We start from the raw sequence: 21,729 nt of genomic DNA, 5'->3' as shown, positions 1-21,729 counted from the left end.
TTTAGGATCGCCAATGCACCTAACCTGCATGTCTTTGGACTGTGGGAGGAAACCCACGCAGACACAGGAAGAACATGCAAACTCCATACAGGTAGGACCCAGAAAGTGAACCCGGGTCTCCTTACTGCCAGGCAGCAGCGCTACCCACTGCGCCTTGTGGTTATCATTCCGTCTGTGTCTTTTGCTGTTTGAGGCAATGTGGTTAGCACTGTTGCCTCACACCACAATAAATTGGTCAATCATTGTTTGCAGATGCTTCTCTACCCCTCTTGGACACTAAAAGGGATATTTGCACAGTTATAATCACTTCCTTTTTCTTCATTGACCTCAATGCAGTTTGTGGCATTCAGTGAAGCTGCCAAACATTTCAGAGATTTCACAAACTGACAATGAAGAAAACTCCATGGGGTTCGCTCATCATGACTGTCAACTCTTGGTAAAGCGTTTGTGTCATATGGCACCTTTTCTATCTACCTACCTACATTTTATATAGTGCCTGTTATGTCTACCTGTCTGTATAGTATATTATATAGTGTCTTTCATGCCTATCAATATACTTAGCTATTGTTAGATAAGTATACAATGCCTTTCATGCTTATCTATTTTTCTGTCTAGATATATAGAAAAGGCATTTTATCTTTCTATCTAACTATCTGTTTTATAATGCCGGTCATGTCTGTCTTTTTAAATGTTACCTTTCATTTATATCAATCTATCGATCTGCATAAGTATTTAACAGTGCCCATCATTCTATTTATCAATCTGTTAGATAGAAAGACAGAAAGACCTGAAAGGCACTATATAACCAATAGATACAGTAATAGAAATTAAAGGCACTTTATAACCGATAGAAATGAAAGTCAATAAGTAGCATAAAGAAGATATGAAAGACACTATATAATAGATAGACTGCGGTGGACTTTGTTTCCTGCCTTACGCCCTCTGCTGGCTGGGATTGGCTCCAGCAGACCCCCGAGGCCCTGTAGTTAGGATATAGTTACGAATAATGGACGGATGGATATAATAGATAGATATAAAAGGTACCATATAAGAGTGGAAAAGAGAGAGATAGTGAAAGACGCCATATAACTGACAGACATAAAAGTCAATATGTAACATACAGATAGACATAAAAGGCAATATATAATAGATTGATAGACCTGAACAAAAAAAAAAAAACATTGGAGCATATCATCGTGCACTGAGAAATTACACAAAACTGGTTCTTGCTCAGCAGATGGCAGCACCGACGATAATCGTTCAAGTTCCTCAAACTTTCGTTTTCGTGGGATTCTCTGCTGCTGGTTTGCTGTCTCTTTCCCTTCAGTATTACCTCGGACGTTGTGAGCCACGGGCTGCGTGAAGTGGACTTTACTGACCTTCCTTGGTGAGCGCTTTATTATCGTCATAGTGATGGTTTGGGTGCGGCTGTAAACAAGAGGAGCGGACCGATCGAGAAAGAGAGGACCGATCAGGGCCGATCCCGGAAGTCTTGTGAGGCATATTTGGGGGGCACGTGCGATGCCAGATGTTAGTCTTATTTACGCGCAGTTACGACACTTCCGAGTAGATCCCAAAGTTTAATTTTTCAGAAACCTTCACTTCACTTTCGACCCAAATGTGAGACGAGTGCGTGCGTGTCTGGTGAAGGACGCGAATGCGATGGGCAACAGCGCAAGGGGGGCCGGGCAGATGACTTACAGGTGATCCAGGACGAGGGAATGCGTGCACAGGTTGTTTCTTTGTCCCGTCTACGGTAAACGTTTTCTTCCGAGTTCATAATCTCTTACCCAGTAGCAATAAACTTAATATTATAGCAAAGCAAAGAAAAGCAGGCCAGTTCCTGGCGTTGTGGCATGGAGCCAACCCGAGGACACTGGGCGAAGGCAGAAACCAACAGACCTTACTGGCATAAACTCCGCTGTACAAACGTTGCTTTTGTCCATAAACAATTTCCAGACTCACAGCAGGGTCACAAGGATGCAGGAGCCAATAACCCAGCAGGCGTCACTGGGAAACCCAGTACATTGCAAGGAATATAATGTTTTATTCAGACGTAAGCCTTTATTTAAAGAAGGGCACACTGCTTGGTGGGTTCAGTTTTTCAATCAAAAAGGCCCCCTGTACAGTTGCATGAAATTCTTATGAAGATGCACCCGGCCTGTAACTGCAGCTGACTTGTTCTGTACAGGCTGTCAAGACACCTTGTTTGGGTCATCGATTTAAAACACACAGTCTAATATATGAGAAGCAAAATGGTATTTTTTAAATCTAATTTTCATAAAAAGAATAGTTAAAATATCAAAAGGCATTATGAAGAAAGTACAAAATAATCAATTTCACAAGTACTCACCCTTATAATGTGACATCCCTAAATCACCACTGGGGCAGCCAGCAAGTTGTAGACGACCTAGTGGAGGTCACCTGGCTGGGGTAGCAAGTGGGTATCGTAGAAATGCCCCTGACTGTGGAACGGCCAACATGTGGTGAGTCAGAATTTAGGAGAGGTATGAAATAAAAGTGATAGTGCACCATATAAACTGACACAATCTGCTATATCTTTCATTTTTAATCAGAAGTGGTCGTGGCCATTATCTCATCCATGTTTCCAGTTTCCCGAGGTTGCATCAGTCCAGATTACTTTGAATAATCGGAGTTCTACTGTATGTTTATTGTATTTATATTCCAATTAAGATTATTATCTTGGTGAGTTCCTAATTGTTTATATTTAGTCACAATTCCTGCTTCCTCCTCCTTCCTTAAAACATTGATGGCTGAACCTGCAGATTTCTGTGTCTTAAAGTCAAATCTCATTTCTTTAATCTCTTTGACTTGCACAGTAAGACAGTTCTAATTGCAGCAGTTTTGTTTTAAATAATGGCTTTCATCCTCCCCAGATATGCAGCCCATCAGTATGGTGCCATCAGTGTACCTGATAATGGAGCCGTGGTCGTCGTTGTGTCTCAGGTCACTTGTGCCCAGTGTAAGTAGTAAGGAGTGTGAAAGGAAGCCCTGAATCCATAATGTGATAAATGGGTTAACATTCATTCTTTTCAATTTTTCAATAAGTATGTAAGAGTGGATGGAATTGAACGCTGAAGAAAAATCCAGAAATAGTGCGATGGCATATGAAGCAGGCTGATCAGGTGAAGATTTGTTGTAGGATAAGCAGCAGAGCCAAACACTGCCACACCTCAGCAGAGTAAGCAGACTGGTGTTTATCTTGAAATGACCTTGTCTCATCATTAAAATGTCTTTCAGAAAGCATATCATTGTAATGGAAGTGAGTGACACAGGCCTGAAGCCATTCACAATGCTTGGCCTAGAAACCTTCAGAACAGGGATAATAATGATGGAGAGTTTCCATAGCTCAGGTACAAAACCACAAGTCAGGGATCAGCTGGAGAGCAAATGAAAAACTGTAAAGAGCCACTTCAGGCACAGGAGCCGACCTGATAGGCCATCTGGCACCTCCGCTCCATTGCTTTTAACCTGCCAGAAAAGATTCCTCCACTTCAGTTATACTGGCCACCATAATAGGAGTATTTCTGGTATTTTTACACAGCATCTCCCTTACTTGTGCATTTTGTGAACTGAAATCATTGGTTTCAAGTTGTGTAAAAAAATTATCAAATTTATCTGCTAAAGGTTGCGGTCTTTGTCTTTTAGAAAGATCACATTGTTTTTAGAATCCAGTGATGTTTTCAGAACTTTCCAGCCTTGATTTGGGTTGCTATCATTAAACTACCTCCTGATTTTTTTTTATTATATCTTTTATTTTGTCTAATTAACCTGTTAAATCTTTACAATAAATCTCACTTTTCTTTTACCCTATTATCATGATAAGCATTACAGTGTATTTAGATATAGAGTCACCAAATTACCTGAACTGCAAGGGTTTTTGTTGTAGAGAAATGTCAACAACAACAACAAAAAAAATTAAAATATATAAAAGTACTAGTTGTCCTCCGTGGCTCCGCCCGCGTAGTAATGAAACAGTACAGTGAGGAGGGCCCTGACCAGCTCCCTAATCCTGACGTCACACATCCCCCTCTCCTCGGCCCACAGCCTGTCTTGGATTAGCGCGAATATATCGCTTCTGCAATCAAACGATGATTTTAGCGTGATGAGAGAAGTCACAAAATCAGCCAGAATGTTCAAGCAGATTCTATAAAAAAAAAAGATCTAAATCCGTTAAGTAGTTTTATCGTTCGCTAGCTAAGCAGAGGTAAAGTACGCCCCAGAGTCAGAAGGATTGTGGCTACATTAATAACTATATATTATTTATAATTATATATATATATATATATATATATATATGCTTCAAATGACGATATGAGGGGTCTGGGTACAAATATGGATATATTTGGGAAAGGTTGCGTGCACTGTCATGGACTCCCGTTACCGAGGAAAACTGCCTTAAAATGCCTGCTTTGATTTGACGGGTATATTAATTAATCCCGTGCAAGTACAAAGCGTCGGATTTGTAATCTATAAACACAGCGCATGAGGCTGTAAAGAAAAACTGACACCTGTCTGCGACTCGTGGTAGTGTCTTCTACCTACGGTATTCGAGTGGACTTTTAAATTCAAAGCATAATTATGAATGTGGAAATAAATAAAACGAAACTAAACCGGACAAAATAAATTGAAAACAACAAGGTTTAAATTTATAGCACAAGATTGGCCGTTTGACGAATAATCCAGCGGGGCTGAAAAAAAAACTTAAAGATGAAAATAAAGCCAACAGCGATAAAATCCATAAAGGCTCGATCACACTCTCTAAAATAACTTGTAGAAATCTTTAATGGCATTATACCAGCAATATAAAATACGGTTCGTCCACGTGTTGAAAAGCAGTCTGAAAGTTGCCCAGCTGTTCGAAATCACTCTGCCTAAAAGATTAAAGGTTTTGGCAAACCCCCCACCTATTATGGTACTTTTATGTATTTGCCGTGTGTTTAAACACACATAAATTATGAAGTCGTCTTTTAAATATGGCTTAAATTACGAACCTACGTTATAAACTAATATTTAAAAAGAAACTGTAAAACGGTGTACACATATAGCACTAAAATACAAAAGACCTCTATCTAAAAATTGGGAAAAGAATAAATACATTTGGGTTTAAAACTTGCAATAAGAAACATGCCTTTGTACCTTCTGGTAAGTACTGGCCAAACTTTGTTTTAAGAAGGGATTAATTGAGTAAGTGTGAAGTTAAAAAAAAAAAACGAGTTTCTCACATGACAAAGAAAGATAATTATCGATATGTTTAATTGGTTTAAAGCTAATAAAAATAGAATGCCTCGACTTTTGTTTAAGGCTTGTAAACGTGCAAAACATTTTTCCTTTTAAACCCTGATCAAGTTTAAAGGAAAAATGCTCTTTTAATAATACTACATGAGAAGGGAGACAAGTTCTTGCGGTAAACAGCCTATGCCCGATTATGCATGAATGGAGGTTGTGTATTTTGGGAACTCTTAAAGGAGTGTATGGTGGCGCAATGGTTAGCACACTTGCCCGGTGATACGAGATAAAAGTTCAAGCATGTATGTTTTCCTAATTAAATCAGGATATTCTTTGTGACCGCGTAACTTTTTCTGGGAATACTTTCTTATTGTTGAATTGTGCTGCGTGATTTCTCGTTGAGTGGGGTTTTCTTGCTGTCGCTGAATCCAAGGGATCTGCACGGAAAATATATATTTTTTCTTGCTGCCGCTGAATCGGGGGTTCGCCACGAAATTTCCATGATCTGGAAAATAGCGTGTATGAAACTGAGGTAAGAAGTACTCCTAATAATTACAGTAGTATCAGCTTGCGGCCTGAGATGTTGTTTGATTAATAAAAAGCATGAAGGAAAAGACGCGTTTAAGTGTGTTTTGCGGTGAAACCTTATAGATAAACAAAAAAGCACAACCTCGAGTGAGTTTATAGCACGTGTGCTAGAGAGCTTTGTGAATGAAATACAAGTGGAAGAGAACTTTATTCTGTGAATGAAGTGTTATTGTAAAAGAGAACGTGAGTATGTGAAGATATGTGAAAGAATGAAGCAATTGCCAAATACTGTGTGTCGAAATGACTGAAACGATTGAAGGTTGATTGTCTGTTCTCCAGTGTAACGAATTTCTGCTTTAGTCAAGTAATTTTGCTTAGGCATAAAGTGGGATTTAGAATCTAGCAAAGAAAAGTAAAAGACAAATAAATTATTTTTATTCAGTCTGGGGTGGCAGATGCGTGTTTATGTCATTTGTAAGTCTGTCTTTTTATGTTCGTCAGATGACTAATTAAGAATGTTAAATAAAACTCTAGAAAAATGGGAGACGTCCCATATAATAATATCATAACATAAGAATATAATTGTTATATCCAAATTTTAATTATATTAGATATACATGTGAATATCAATAGTGATCATGACTGGTGATTGATAACACAATCTGTGCCTGGTCTGTGTCTTTGAAGCCTGCAAACAGATGCAGCGTTTAAATAACGCCATGACTTATTGACATCGACGAATCTCAGAATAGCCTGTAACATGGTCAATTAAAGAGTTAAGAATTTTAAAATCTGAATTTCAAGAAAAGTATTATAAGCATAATAGTATAACTTAAATCTATAGATGTTCTTTTTCTCCAGATTCAGCAAATCCGGTGACCAATGGATGAAAAACACAAACTATGTTTCTATACAAGCTGCAAGAAATAGCTTAATAGCAAGTTTGGGCAGAGCAATTAGAAATAATCTAATAGAAGGGTGGTGAATATTTATCAGTCATAAATTAATGAACAGCAGCTATTGGAATAATTTTCTTGAATGCTGATTTAGTGCAAGTGTTAAATGTTTAAATGAAAAAATGCAAACAAATGAACACTAGACTGATTTCTTTCTCTTAGTCTTCATATAAAAACAGTATAGAGGGTTTACATATTTTGATGTATAACAAATGATTATTATTATCACTTCAGTAATTACAAAATGTATTAGAATTGAAATACATCTATTGATTTGTCTCTGTAAGTGATTAATTTTACGAAGAGTTGTTATTACATCAATGTATTAAGTTAATGCTCAGTGATAATGCACATAGCTAAATGGATTATTCAGTTATACATTAGAACCATTAGTCTATATGAACTGTTGTAAAATCTTACAGACATTTAAAAGATTTGTCTCTTAATAAGATGAGCTACAGGTTGTTATATGGTAAAGATGTTATAAGATATTTTGTTTTAGAAAAACAAAACAAAAAATGAAAAAACTTAAATTCAAATATGTAACATCCTGTTATAATTTAAGATACTTGGATAACTGAGGCAATGTGTGAATTTTGTATAATGTATGATCCGACTGAAGAAACATTGTCACTAGCATAGTTTAAATGTATTACTCTATTTCTTACTGTTATTTTATGAGACTGAACTGCGGGTCTAGAATTGTCATTCATAATGCTGCATTGTATGATACATATGATTGGGAAAGAATTGTTTTATGTGATGTATTTGCTCTACCTTGCACCCTTCTTTAGTTAGCCTAGCAAGTATTTTAGTTTGGCCACTCAATTTAGTGGTTAAAGCCTCTCCATTCAGTGGTTAAAGTTTTATCAATGAAGAAAAAAGGTGGTGTACACACAAATAAAGATTTAAAGAGACTGTACTGCACTAATTACTTTTGATCTGCTGCACATACCTGAGAATAGCTGGTGAAGAAACACTTATTTTTCAAAAGGGAACGAAGTACAGAACCAAAAGAAAGATTGTAAATCCAGGTGAGTAAATCTGAAGTTATTCTATGTGCAGACATTTTTTGCTAGAGAGACAAGTTTTATGGACTCTGGCAGGGACAGGCTGTAGCCACTGAGGTGATATGACAGCTGTTGAAGGCTCCCATGAATGACTACTGAATACAGTGCAAGCCTAATAAAGGGTCAGTCACCATGTATACATCTCATGAGCTCCCTAATGGCAAAAGGACTGTTTAATTTTCTGTTTCAGTAACAAAAAACTTTAGTGTCTTGAAACAGTCACACTTTCTTCAGAAGGATCTGCAAAGCTACCAATCTGCAAAGCCACCAAGAAAAAGACTTTGTTAACAAACCACTGGGTTGGACAAGGCATGTATATAGAGAGCCTAGGAATATACTTGAAACTGTTATAAGAAGGGCTCAAAGTTATGAGGATATGCATGATTTATCAATAATGTTTAAATTGTAAATTGAAAGGGAATAGAACATCTGATAGTGAAGTTGGGGAGGATAAAAGATAGTGAATGAACAATTATGCAATAATACTAGTTAAGAACAAGTAATAATCATAGCAATAGATCTAGAATAGCATCTGAGTTATGTTACAACTATTGTAATTCATAAAAGGATCAGACACCAAAGGGTGGGGTACATATAGCAACATACTGAAGCTAGAAAAGGAGTGCCAAAGAATAGTGTAATCCATCAAGATTCTATATAGGATTGTAATACAATCTGACGCTATGACACCCACTGCATGAATTCAGTAATATGTAGATACAACACAGACTATGTAAGAAATAACAGGGCAAAAATCTCCACTAACACCATTGATGCGATACAATAAACACTACTTGGTAACACCATGTTAAATGTAACTGTTTGTCCATGTTTACGCTGGTTTTAAATGACTGGTACAGAAGCTATAGTGGTACTACATCTCACATTTCCACAAATGATCTTGAAATGTTTACACTGTGACGGGGGATCAAGTACCTTTTGTTTTGTGGATGTAACTTTCCAGTATTGTTTTTGTCACAGATCCAGTGACAAAGGGTGGTTTGTTATAATACATTTTTCTTTAATATTTATGTCACTATATCTGGGCAACACTGTTAAAGTATCCAGTCACATGTGCATGCTAAGTTTGGCACACAGGGGCTCAGCATTTAGAATTGCCAACTAAGCATTGAATTAGATAGCCAAAGACAACTGGAGGATTGTACAGTCAACCTAAACACAGAATAGTATTTCTGTCCTCTGTCAGTACAAAATCTTCTTTCCTTGTTGGGAGAATGAAAACCGGCATGTAAGCATTATGATATTTCTGTATTTTGTGGAGGAGGAATTCAGTCCCTACCTGCCCTTGTTTTGAGACAGAGCAGACCAGCAAGTGAAGCAGACAGTATTAAAAGGCTTGGACAACAGCCAAACCCTTTGAAGCTGTTGTCGGACCTCCATCCAAAAACCCTCTCAGCGTGGTGACGAAAAAATGGCAGACTGCGTAGATGCAGACTCCCACCTGGATAAAAGTCTGTCATATGCTTCCTGTCTGTAACCGCGTCAACCGTCAGTAAATCACGTCAGTAATCACGATGGGAGACATTTCACCTTTTCTGTCATATTACTATATTGTTTAGTTACTTAATGTGCCGCAATTTCAAAAGAACACATTTCTGGAGAGCTAATGCCTCCAAAGGAAACACAACTGAACTTTGATTCTTAGTGCAATGAGAGAAGTCACATAATCATTAACCAGAATGTTCTATATAAAAACTTGATCTAAATCCGTTAAGTGGTTCTCTCATTTGCTAGCTAAGCGGATGTAAGATACACCCTGAGGCTGGAGCATGACTGAGGAGGGCCCTGTCACACTCCCCTCGGCCCACAGCCTCTGTCTCAGATTTGCGCAAATAAATCGGTACCGTAAGTGAACTATGATACTTAGTGCGATGTGAGGAGTTACAAAATTAACGCAATGTTCAAGCAAATTATAGAAAAAAAAACAGATCTAACTCCATTAAGTAGTTCTCTTGTGAAAAGCTGACAGACAGACGTTAAATTATATATATATATACTAGCAAAATACCTGCACTTTGCAGCGGAGAAGTACTGTGTTAAATAAGTTATGAAAAAGAAAAGGAAACATTTTAAAAATAACATAACCTGATTGTCAATGTAATTGTTTTGTGACTGTTATGAGTGTTGCTGTCATCAAGGATTTATCATTATTTCTTTCAATCAGGTTCGTATTTGGAGGACGTGTTGTGTTCAAGTTACATTCCGTGTTTGTCAACTGTTGTAAAGATAACAGCTTTCATTATATATACATACTAGCAAAATACCTGTGCTTTGCAGCGGAGAAGTAGTGTGTTAAAGAAGTAATGAAAAAGAAAAGGAAACATTTTGAAAATAATGCAACATGATTGTCAATGTAATTATTTTGTCACTGTTATGAGTGTTGCTGTCATATATATATATATATATATATATATATATACACACGCACACACACATATAAACATATATATATACATATACATCTATATATATACATATACACATACTTACGATCTACATACTGTCAAATAAACGAACCACACGCCGTGGTGCAACGTGAGAGGCTTCGCCTCTGATGCTGACGCCCGAGGTTCGATTCCCGAGAGGGACTGCAGTGAGTGTGTACGCCTGATGAGCCCAGAATTAGAGCAAAACACGGTCGCTGCACTTTTGCATTATTTGACAGTAAAAACTATTTCAACCATTTTATGATCTGCTTCTCGCAACTGAAAGAGGGCACCGTGGCGGACATTAGCCGACTTGCTGACCAACCACAAGCGTTACCTGGTAGGTAACCACCCGCACAGTCAGATTGTGATTTAGACTATGAATGCCTTGAATGTAATTACCCCGATTTACATACTGTCAAATAAACGAACCACACGCCGTGAGAGGCTTCACCGCTGACGCCCGAGGTTCGATTCCCGAGCGGGAGTGCATTGAGTGTGTACGCCTGATGAACCCAGAATTAGGGCAAAACACGTGTCGCATACTCTGCATTATTTTACAGTAAAACTATTTCAACCATATATATATATATATATATATATATATATATATATATATATATATATATATATATATATATATATATATATATATATATATATATATATATATATATATATATATATATATATATATATATATATATTATACTGTATATATATATATATATATATATACACACACACACACACATCCACATATATACATCTATACTAATAAAAGACAAAGCCCTGACTGACTGACACACTCATCACTAATTCTCTAACTTCCCATGTAGGTGGCAGGCTGAAATTTGGCAGGCTCATTCCTTACAGCTTACTTACAAAAGTTGGGCAGGTTTCATTTCGAAATTCTATGCGTAATGGTCATAACCGGAACCTATTTTTTTCCATATACTATAATAGACTGCAGCGTGATGGCCGTGGGAGGCGGAGTTGTGTGTCGCATCATCACGCCTCCCACGTAATCACGCGAACTGACTGTGAAGGCAGTACGTAGAAAACAAGGAGGAGTTCCAAAGACCGCTGAAGAAAACATGCATTATACAATTGAGAAGGCAGCGAAACAATAAGAAGCGAGCGAGTGACACATACAAGCATATGTAGCTACTTCGGAAACAAAGCACGGTGTAAACCTAAAGTTTAAATTAAGTTCATAGACAGGCTGCCGCTGGCGTTTGTCATGCCCACTACTAATATGATATTTGCGGGATACAAGTTTAATGAGAGGACGCAGGGTATAAACGAGTTTTGATCACTTTGTAACTAAGTTAAAATTGCTGGTGAAGGACTGTGCTTATGCAAATTCCGAGAGACTGTGTTTGTGGGGGGGATTGATGTCATCATCTCCCCTCCCATTCAACTCATTTCATTCACTTCATTTCGCTCCGAGCTGAGCTCCGCAGCTACCGCGGTCTTGAGGAAGCAACTTTGTGACGCTGCCACCAAATACTCACAGAAAAATCCACAAATTAATACACATGCTGTCTCTAGGGTTTCTCCACAGTCTGAATCCTCCAGGCACTACTGAGCATAATCTAATTTTGAGGGTTGGGACACCACTAATATTACTGAAAACCTTACAGCGACCGAGACTTTGTAACGGCACGAGACTTCAGGTCACGTGTCTGCAAAAGAACCTAATTGAGGCAACTATTTTTACTGGCAGTTGCTCAGGGGAGAGAGTTTGTATTCCTCGCATCCCCTTGAAGCTTCCATCCTCCTCTCTTTCCTCAAAAACAGTTTAATTACTCTGTCGTACGTATTATCCATGCGCTTCAGTTCCATCCAAAAGTCACTTTCTGTCGCCATCGAAGCTAATGCTGAAAGTCGAACCTGCCTTGTCGTATTTCTGGCATAAGTTTTAATTCGCTTTAGGGCTGAAAATGCCCGCTCGACAGAAGCAGTGTACACGGGAATGGTTACCGCTGCCCCATGCTCTCATTCAGATTTTTCTGATGAAGGAAGTCAAGGAGATCAGTGGGAGATTTTTCTGCAAAATCATCCATGGCATACATTACAGTCAGTTCTGTTTTTAGCTGAGACAGATCAAAAACCGCTCCGTGGCTCTTGTGTTAAACTGGAGAAGGCTGCATGTGTGAAATTTTTCTTGTATTCCCGAAACTTCTGGGGCTCGAGGAACGTGACAAACATGAGGTTTTCCTGGTCTTGAAATCTGGTCTGTGTCTGGCAAATAATATTGTCCAGAATCCTGCCATGGAGTTGGCTGTAGTGCACGCGAGGATCTTGGCGCCGGAGCGCTTATGTGCGCTCAGTGGCCTCGTAGAGTTCCTCATATCGGCTTCTATCCAATCAATGGGTCTGAATACGGTGACGTTGCCGTACGCCTGCTAGAGGGCCCTACTGACACCAACTCAAAATCTGATTGGTTGAAGCAACAGGTTAATCGACATTTATTCTGTGTTAGAGTGCCTGCACAACAGATTGTGAAGGCTTCTCTGCCTGGCAACAAATGATGGCTGAAATATGATTGGTTAAATGCTTTAACACGAAAATACATGCCTGGAAGCAGCACAACCATCAGAAAAGGAAGCGGACTATTTGGAATTATTTAATAAGTATTCATGGACAAAATATAATTAACATCAGTTTGTGATTCAGATATTTTTACTTATGAATCTGCTAAGCACAGTCCCTGACCCGCGAATATTTACCTTATATGGGCAGGCACTCAATTACGTGGGAGGCGTGATGATGCGAGACGCAACTCCGCCTCCCATGGCCATCGAGCTGCAGTCTATTACAGTATATGGACGAAAATAGGTTCCAGTTATGACCATTACGCATAGAATTTCGAAATGAAACCTGCCCAACTTTTGTAAGTAAGCTGTAAGGAATGAGCCTGCCAAATTTCAGCCTTCTACATACATGGGAAGTTGGAAAATTAGTGATGAGTGAGTGAGTGAGTGAGTGAGTCAGTGAGGGCTTTGCCTTTAATTAGTATAAATGTATGTGTGCGTAAATATACATATATATACACACACACATCGAAGCTTCTCAGCTGTACTTGTGCGATCTCGCGATGTACACGGCTTTATTTAATGTCAGCTCATACACACTACTTCTCCACTGCGAAGCGCGGGTATCTGAGCTGACACTAAATAAAGCCGTGTACATCGTGAGATCGCATGGGATTGCACAAGCACAGCTGAGAAGCTTCGACGCATGTACTCCGAGCGGTTCATGTCTACTGACTTTGCAGGACTGTGAAAGGTAAACCCGTGCATGCAGTCTGTGATGTCTCAGACACACTACTTCTCCACTGCGAAGCGAAATGAAACCTGCTTAACTTTTGTAAGAAAGCTGTAAGGAATGAGCCTGCCAAATTTCAGCCTTCTACCTACACGGGAAGAGAATTAGTGATGAGTCAGTGAGTCAGTCTTAGGACTTTGCCTTTTATTTTAGACTAGCAAAATACCTGCGCTTCGCAGCAGAGAAGTAGTGTGTTAAAGAAGTTATGAAATAGAAAAGGAAACATTTTGAAAATAAAGTAACATTCACACACACATTATATATACAGTATATATCTATACTAATAAAAGGCAAAGCCCTCACTCACTCACTCACTCACTCACTGACTCATCACTAATTCTCCAACTTCCCGTGTGGGTGGAAGGCTGAAATTTGGCAGGTTGATTCCTTACAGCTTCCTTACAAAAGTTGGGCAGGTTTTATATCGAAATTCTACGCGTAATGGTCATAACTGGAAGCAGTTTTCTCCATTTACTGTAATGGAGATGAGCTTCAACGCCGTGGGGGCGGAGTTTCGTGTGACATCATCACGCCTCCCACGTAATCACGCAGTACATAGAAAACCAGGAAGACCTCAAAAATGCGCTCAAGAAAACATGCATTATATAATTGAGAAGGCAGCGAAACAATAAGAAGCGAGTTCTGCTACTGAAACAAAGCACGATGTAAACCTACACTTTAAATTAAGTTCATAGACAGGCTGCCGCTGGCGTTTGTAATTTAGTGCCTGCCCATAGAAGGCCGTCCGTCAGCGCAATCCAATAGCAAACTGCCACGGGTAAATATTCACAGGTGAAGGACTGTGCTTATGGAGAGGAAGATGAGATGGTCAGGGTGGTGTTTGACACAAACTCAGCGAAACTGCGAGAGAAAGTTTTAAGTGCCAGGACTAAGGTAACATTAAATACAGCTATGGACATAGCACGAGATGGCACCAGCACAGCTGGGAACCTTCGATGCAAGTACACCGAGTGGCTCACGTGAACTGGCGCAGTGCACAGATAAAAGCAACAGTTCCAAAGAGCTGAACAAAACCCAATTACACAATTGAAAAGGCAGCAAAAATATGAAGCGCCTGATAAGCATATTCATAAATGCAGCTACTGTGGAAACAAAGCACACGGTGGAAAAAGTCAATGTCCCGCTAAAGGAAGACAGTGTAAAAAAAACCCGTGCATGCAGTGTGTCAGGTCTCAGATAAAGAAGAAGACGAGCTGTTTATTGATGCAGTAAGAAACGAATCGATGAATGAAACCTGTCATCTTTACAACGATTGACAAACACGGAATGTAACTTGAACACAACACATCCTACAAATACGACCTGATTGAAAGAAATAATGATAATCAAATCCTTGATGACAGCAACATTCAATAACACTCACAAAACAATTACTGTATATTGACAATCATGTTACGTTATTTTTAAAATGTTCCCTTTTCTTTTTCATAACTTCTACTTCTCCACTGCGATACGCGGGTATATATTTAAATGTATATATATACCCCTATCTACAGTACATACTCAGATAGACAAGCCACATGCTGTGGCTCAATTGTAGAGTCTTCGCCTCTAATGCCGACATTCGAGGTTCGATTCCCGAGAGGGAATGCACTGAGTATGTACGCGCGCTACTGATTCATTTTACCTTCGATCTCCTTGGTTTGGGACGTATGAAAAATATTAGGTTAACGCAGAATCATGTTACGTTATTTTTAAAATGTTTCCCTTTATTAGCACAAGCACAGCTGAGAAGCTTCGATGCATGTACTCCATAACGCGTTAAAAATAACGCATTTAATCACACTTTCAATTCCAAGCAAACGGGAACTTTTGTCAATGCATCATTTCCTGGTACATCCATTACACTGATGCACACATCACAGCTACAAAAATGTTAGAGTCGGAATAAAGCGCTCCTACGACTGATCATTTCGACTTCCCGAAGCCTTGATAAAAGCATGGTTTTGTGCACAATGAAAAGCAAGCAAAATTAGATGCATTACAGAAAGCGGACTTTGTGGCTCTTACTGGGGATCATTGGACTTCCGTGACCGTTAGTAATTCTAATTACATCTAATTACAAAATGTTCAATGATCACACTGTTTTAGCCTAATGTACAAAATAATTTTGGCTAATGTTACTCAGAGTTTAAAGATTAAGTTGGTCAAATTACCTTTTATGTTTCTGACTTATTTTTTAAGAAGAAAACTGCACTTTATGTTGAAATTTTGGTTATTATTATTTAAAGACAATACTATTCTGAAAATCTACTTAAAGTACTTAAACTACCACTTTATTTTTAAGTCTGCCCAATTTTAACCAGGGATGATATTTTTGTTTCTGTTTTGAATTCAAATGCAGTTTAAAGGCTTTTTTTCAGAAATTAAAACAGCTTCAGTTTACAATATTCATGTACATGTCTATTATTTGATTCTGTCGCCCACTAAAACACTTTTAAATTAAAAAAAAACATTTGCGATTTGGGGCAAATTTACGTGTGCGATTACATACGATTAATCAAGATTAATTCTTACACAGCCTCTAATTAATTGGATTAATTTTTTAATCGAGTCCCACCTAATATATATATATATATATATATGTGGATATATATATGTAGATTTGTATATATAAATGTGTATATACAGTATATATGTAGATATGTATATGTGTATATACAGTATGTATATATATGTATGTGTGTATATGTATATATATATAACTGTGTATATATATGTGTATAGATGTATATATATATATATATATATATATATTATATATATATGCCAGCAACACTCATGACAATGACAAAACAATTACATTGTCAATCATGTTACGTTATTATTAAAATGTTTCCTTTTCTTTTTACTTCTCGCTGCCAATCGCAGGTATTTTGCTATATATATATATATATATATATATATATATATATATATATATATATATATATATATACAGATATATATATATATACAGATATATACAGATATATATATATACAGATATAAATATATATATATACAGATATATATATAAATAGATAGATATGACAACAACACTCAATATCAATGACAAAACAATTACATTAACAATCATCTTACGTTATTTTTAAAATGTTTGCTTTTCATTTTCATAACTTCTTTAACACACTACTTCTCCGCTGCGATGCGCTGGTATTTTGCTAGTATATCTATATATATATCTAATATCTATATATATCTATATCTATCTCTCTCTCTCTCTCTCTCTCTCTATATATATATATATATATATATATATATATATATATATACACACACATATATCTATATCCATATATATATATATATATATATATATATATATATATATATATATAGCAAAATACCTGCGCTTCGCAGCGGCGAAGTACTCCCTTAAAAGTTAGTTTTATTAAGAAGAAAATTAAACCTTTTTAAACTGAGGGAAAATATACCAATAACTATCTGTTAAGGATCTCTTTGTATAGCACGTTGTCAGTTCAGCAGTCTGGTTGTAATAATGACCAAGCTGTGCACTGAGATTACTCTTGAGAAGGCAACGTATAGTTTTGTCCAGGAGGAAAGCAATGTTGCCTCAAATCAATGGCAACCTTTTGTAGGGTGTGTCCCTGAGACTTATTAATTGTCATGGCGAAGCAGAGCCTTACTGGAAATTGGAGGCATTTGAATTGAAATTGGAGATCAGAGGGTATAACGGTGATGCGAGGAATACATTCAGAGTGTGGCGCCCTGCTGTTTTTTGTGTAGCTGCCTTCACACAGCTTCTCCGCTGCTTTATAAACGAACACCATTTAAGGCGGTCGTTTCTCCTTGCTTCGCGGTTCTGTACTGTTTTATTTTTCATTTATTACGATTTTTATAGTTATTGTGTAGCTATTCGAGACTTACTTTACTGTTCAGGTACCCATTTCCTTTATTTAATCCGCGGCTTGTACACTATTTTTTGTTCGTTTATTATGATTAGAGATATTTATTGATTCCCTTCTTTAGCTGACTGCCTGCTTATATAAGGCGCTCCGCTGTTTTTTTGTGAAGCTGCCTTTACACAGCTTCTCCGCTGTTTTATAAACGAACGACATATAAAGCCATCCTCTTTCCTTGCTTTGCCAAGGAAACTGCCTTTTTATTTAATCCATGGGTTCTCCGCTGTTTTATTGTTCATTTATTATGATTATTATAGTTCTCTTTATACTGTATATAACGTTGTCAGTTCAGCACTCTGGTTGTAATATGACGAAGCTGCGCGAGCTCACTCTTGAGAAAGCAATCTTGCCTGAAATCAATGGCAACCTTTTGTAGGGTCTGTCCCTGAGACTTCTTACTTCTAATCACGAAGCTGAGCCTTACTGGAAATTGGAGGCATCTGAATTGAAATGGGAGATCAGAGGGTGTAACAGGGATGCAAGGAATACATTGAGTGTGGAGAAACTCTAGAGACAGCGTGTGTATTAACTTGTGGATTTTTCTGTGAGTATCTGGTGGCAGCGTGACGAAGTTGCTTCCAAGACCGCGTTAGCTGTGGAGCTCAGCTCGGAGCATATTCTTTTCCTACCTTGTCAATTGTGTAATGCGTTTTTTGAACAGGTTTGATGCATGGAAGTGATGACTCGTACTGCGTTCAGTGAGTTCATGTGAGCTGCTCTCTTGTGTGATGTTGCGATGTCCACGGCTTTATTTAATGTTAGCTAAGACCCGGCACTTAAAAGTTTCTCGCTACAGCAATTTTAACTCCATCACAAAGTGATCCAAAGTCTCGTTTATACCTCGTGTCTTCTCATTAAACTTGTATCTCGCGAATAAAGTATTTGGCATTTTTCTTCGGAGATCTACCTTCTTTTCTACGTTCTGCGGTCACAGTCAGTTCACGTGATTACGTGGGAGGCGTGATGATGTCACACGCAGCTCCGCCCCCAAACCCATCACGCTAACGTCCAGTGCAGAGTCGGCGGTTTTGTTTTGCGGCCGTCCCTTGTCTCTGTGGCTAAGCGAGTTTCTCTCTCGTTTGTCTTTCCTCGGCGGTGTCACTTTGGTGATGGAGTTGCTTTCTTTCAGCTTCATGCTGTAGCTTTGTACTTCTTTGTTCTTCTGACTTGTTAACTTGGGGCCGCCTTGCCAGCTCTTTGAGCTTCATGCTGTAGCCTCGCACTTCCGGGCCAGACAGACAAACACATACACTTCCACACGTAGATGTTTATATATAAGATAAACTCTATTGACCTGCAACCGGGCACAGGACATCGGATCCAGGAGACAGCCATGCTACCACTATGCTACCGTACGACTGTTCTAACATGAATTTGGAAAAATTTAAAGACTGAAGGTAGAAGCATCCAGGTACTTCTGATGGTTTTGTAATAATATTAAGAATACATTTTATATAGCATCATTTCCTTTACAAAATTCTAATATTAAAGGAACACTCCATCCAAAAATGATTTTTTTTGTATATGTTACTTACTCATGTTGTTTGTACCAATGATAGCTTACAAAGGAATCGAGGAACAATTGTGAAGACCTCATATACAAGAATTGCACATCCTGATTGGTCTTTTTTATGTCAAAGTGTTCATCCAGTTTTGCTTCCTTGAGACAGGAAGAAAATATGAAAAGGCCATTGCTTAGTCCCCGTCTGTCATGTCAAGTGTTTTTGGATGCCATGTTTGACTCTTTTCTTCTCCCTTCTCCCTCCTTCCTTTACGTTACTAAAATTTGACTGTTTTTCTTAATGTTCTCTTTATGTTCGATTTTTTGATCTAACACAATTATTTGCTTGAACACATAGTATGTTGTTTTCATTTTGTAGGCCTATATCTATATATATAATTCACTAAGACAAGACAACCATGAAAAGCACGCCGGAAGGGGCGTGGATTCACTAAGCCGCCGACAAGTGAGACACTTATGGCGCACGCAGGAAGGAGCCACGCCCACCAACTCCAAGACCATTGGATACGACGACAACTCGCAGGGCCACGCCCACCAACTCGGACGCGAGGACACAGAAAAAATGGTGTCATTTATATTCGTCGGTCGTAGAGGCCATATGCAGTGCAGGTCAGGTTAATGTCATGTACCTCCGAGCTACGTTGACTGTTCACAGAGGCATGTTTCTCGCGGAGGTGAATCGCCATATGCAGCATGTGAAACGGTTTGCGAGGGGTATCCCATGGGATCCTTAAAACAATCCTTTACAACTGAGGTTAAAGCACAATGAAGTAAGCAGTCTTTAAAAACCGAGTTTTCGGTTACGATGCACAACCACGTGCAACACAGCAAACTGTTTTACACGCTACATACAGCAATTCGCATCCGTGACAAACATGCGTCTTCTTAGATGCTCCTGCACTTTGTTCACACCCCCCTCCCACCTCGCTACTACCGTGGTCAGGTGTCTTGGTGGATATAGAGAGGCAGCCAAAACCGCACAAAGTTCCATCTTTTCATTCACTTTCTGTTGTATCCTCAAACCCTCCCTTTTTAGACAACTGTGTCCTTCCAGAAGTGTTCAACCATCAATAAATAATTATGCGGCGTTTGTTGTGCCGCGGGTTCACTATTGTGTTGTATTTTGCTCTCTCCAGAGTTCCATCTTTTCATTCGCTTACTGTTGTATTCTCACACCAACCCGTTTTAGACAACCGTGTCTTTCCAGAAGTGTTCAATAAATAATTATGCATGACATTGAGCGTGGGTAAGCCGTTGAACCCCATTCGGGCTGCAAACCGTGGAATTCCCACTAAGTGCGACTCATACGCTCCCACTGGTTACGTTGCGACAAACATGCATCTTCTTACATGCTCCTGCACTTTGTACACACCCCCCTTCCACCTCGCTACTACCGTGGACAAGTTGGAGGTGTGCAAATGAGCGGGCAGTGCATACTGAACGAGAAATCAGCAGACTAGCATGACGGACGGAGCTGAATGGACGTCCTTCTCTCCTCCCATTCCACACTCTGTGCCGTGCACCCCCATCCCTCCGTCTGGCAGGAGAAGGCGCGAGGACGTTGCGCCAGTTTTCAGTCACGGACAATTGTGTGTTGGTTCGTTCCGTGCATCGTTACAATGTTGCTTTTCTTGCTGCTTTATTACATTACCGATTTTTCAAATGTTAATTTTCTCCCTGTGCTTAAAAATCATTAAAAAACCGGCCTGATTATGCGCCGTATGGTACGCCGCGGGTTGGCTAGTTTTATATGTTAGAGGTGAACCTTCTGTTTTTATTTTTCAGCCCTTTTATCAGAAGCAGATGCCAGCGCTGTTCCAAGTGCATAGGATTTTCTGTCCCTTGACGTCATTTTTCAATGCTGGTAGGTCAATAGCCATTGTTTAATAAGGTGAATTTTGTAAGGATTCAGCAGTGAAATATGAGTTGTATTAAAAGATCATCCATTTTGCATCTTTTTTTTCCCCCACAGAAAGTAGTGTGCCTGTCTTTGTCAGTCTTGTGTTATTTCCGCCCTTCCATTTCACAAACTGTGATCAATGGAGTCCTCCATTCTGATGTACTGTTGCCTTTTAATTTTTCTAAAAATGGGTATTCAGTAGACCTAAAGTTCACCAGAGTAATCTGGAAAAAAAATAATAAGGAGCTGGTGAGATATGAATCGGAGAAAATGGAAGTGGCCACAAGGGGGAAGCTGTTTGAAGCAGGGCTGCTGCACGGTAACGCCTCCCTCGTCCTTCAGAAGCTCCTTATTGATGACGAAGGGGACTATGAAAGTGAGGTGAACTATGCTTCGGAGCACTACAAGAAAACCTTCAGGCTCAATGTTATAGGTAATGAACCACTGTCTACTTTGTCACATAAATACAAGCTCATTATTAAATAAATAAGAAAACTTTCACGATTGTCAATATCTAGGAGGCTAGGCCAGTGGTAAACATCCTAAAGGCATCTGTTTCTCCAAGGTTCTTGTTATGAGACATCTGAAAACTTGATGTGCTTTGTGTGACCTCAGAGTGATGGGCATAGCAGTTGTAGGCAAGAGGTTTGTAGCCATGCAGAGACTGTACAAATGATCCTTGAGTAGGAAGTTGTGCAGCATTACGATGGGCTAAGATCTCCAACCCACTGTATTTCATGCCATGTCTCTGATACAAACTTTGCCAAAACCAGGAG

The 21,729-nt window shown here is 38.8% G+C and overlaps 1 long non-coding RNA gene across 1 annotated transcript; it reads left to right on the top strand.

Moving 5' to 3' along the window:
- The first annotated feature begins 1,262 nt into the window (after window positions 1–1,262).
- LOC120536689 lies at window positions 1,263–21,710 on the top strand. The gene is made up of 3 exons (XR_005635168.1): window positions 1,263–1,387; window positions 20,839–20,917; window positions 21,026–21,710. It is a non-coding gene; the product is annotated as an uncharacterized LOC120536689 (long non-coding RNA).
- Window positions 21,711–21,729: the final 19 nt, after the last annotated feature.

The sequence above is a fragment of the Polypterus senegalus genome, chromosome 10 (genome assembly GCF_016835505.1).
Source record: "Polypterus senegalus isolate Bchr_013 chromosome 10, ASM1683550v1, whole genome shotgun sequence".
Classification (NCBI taxonomy): Eukaryota; Metazoa; Chordata; class Cladistia; order Polypteriformes; family Polypteridae; genus Polypterus; species Polypterus senegalus.
Note: the sequence above shows the minus strand (reverse complement) of the source record. Positions and strands in the feature narration are given on the sequence as shown.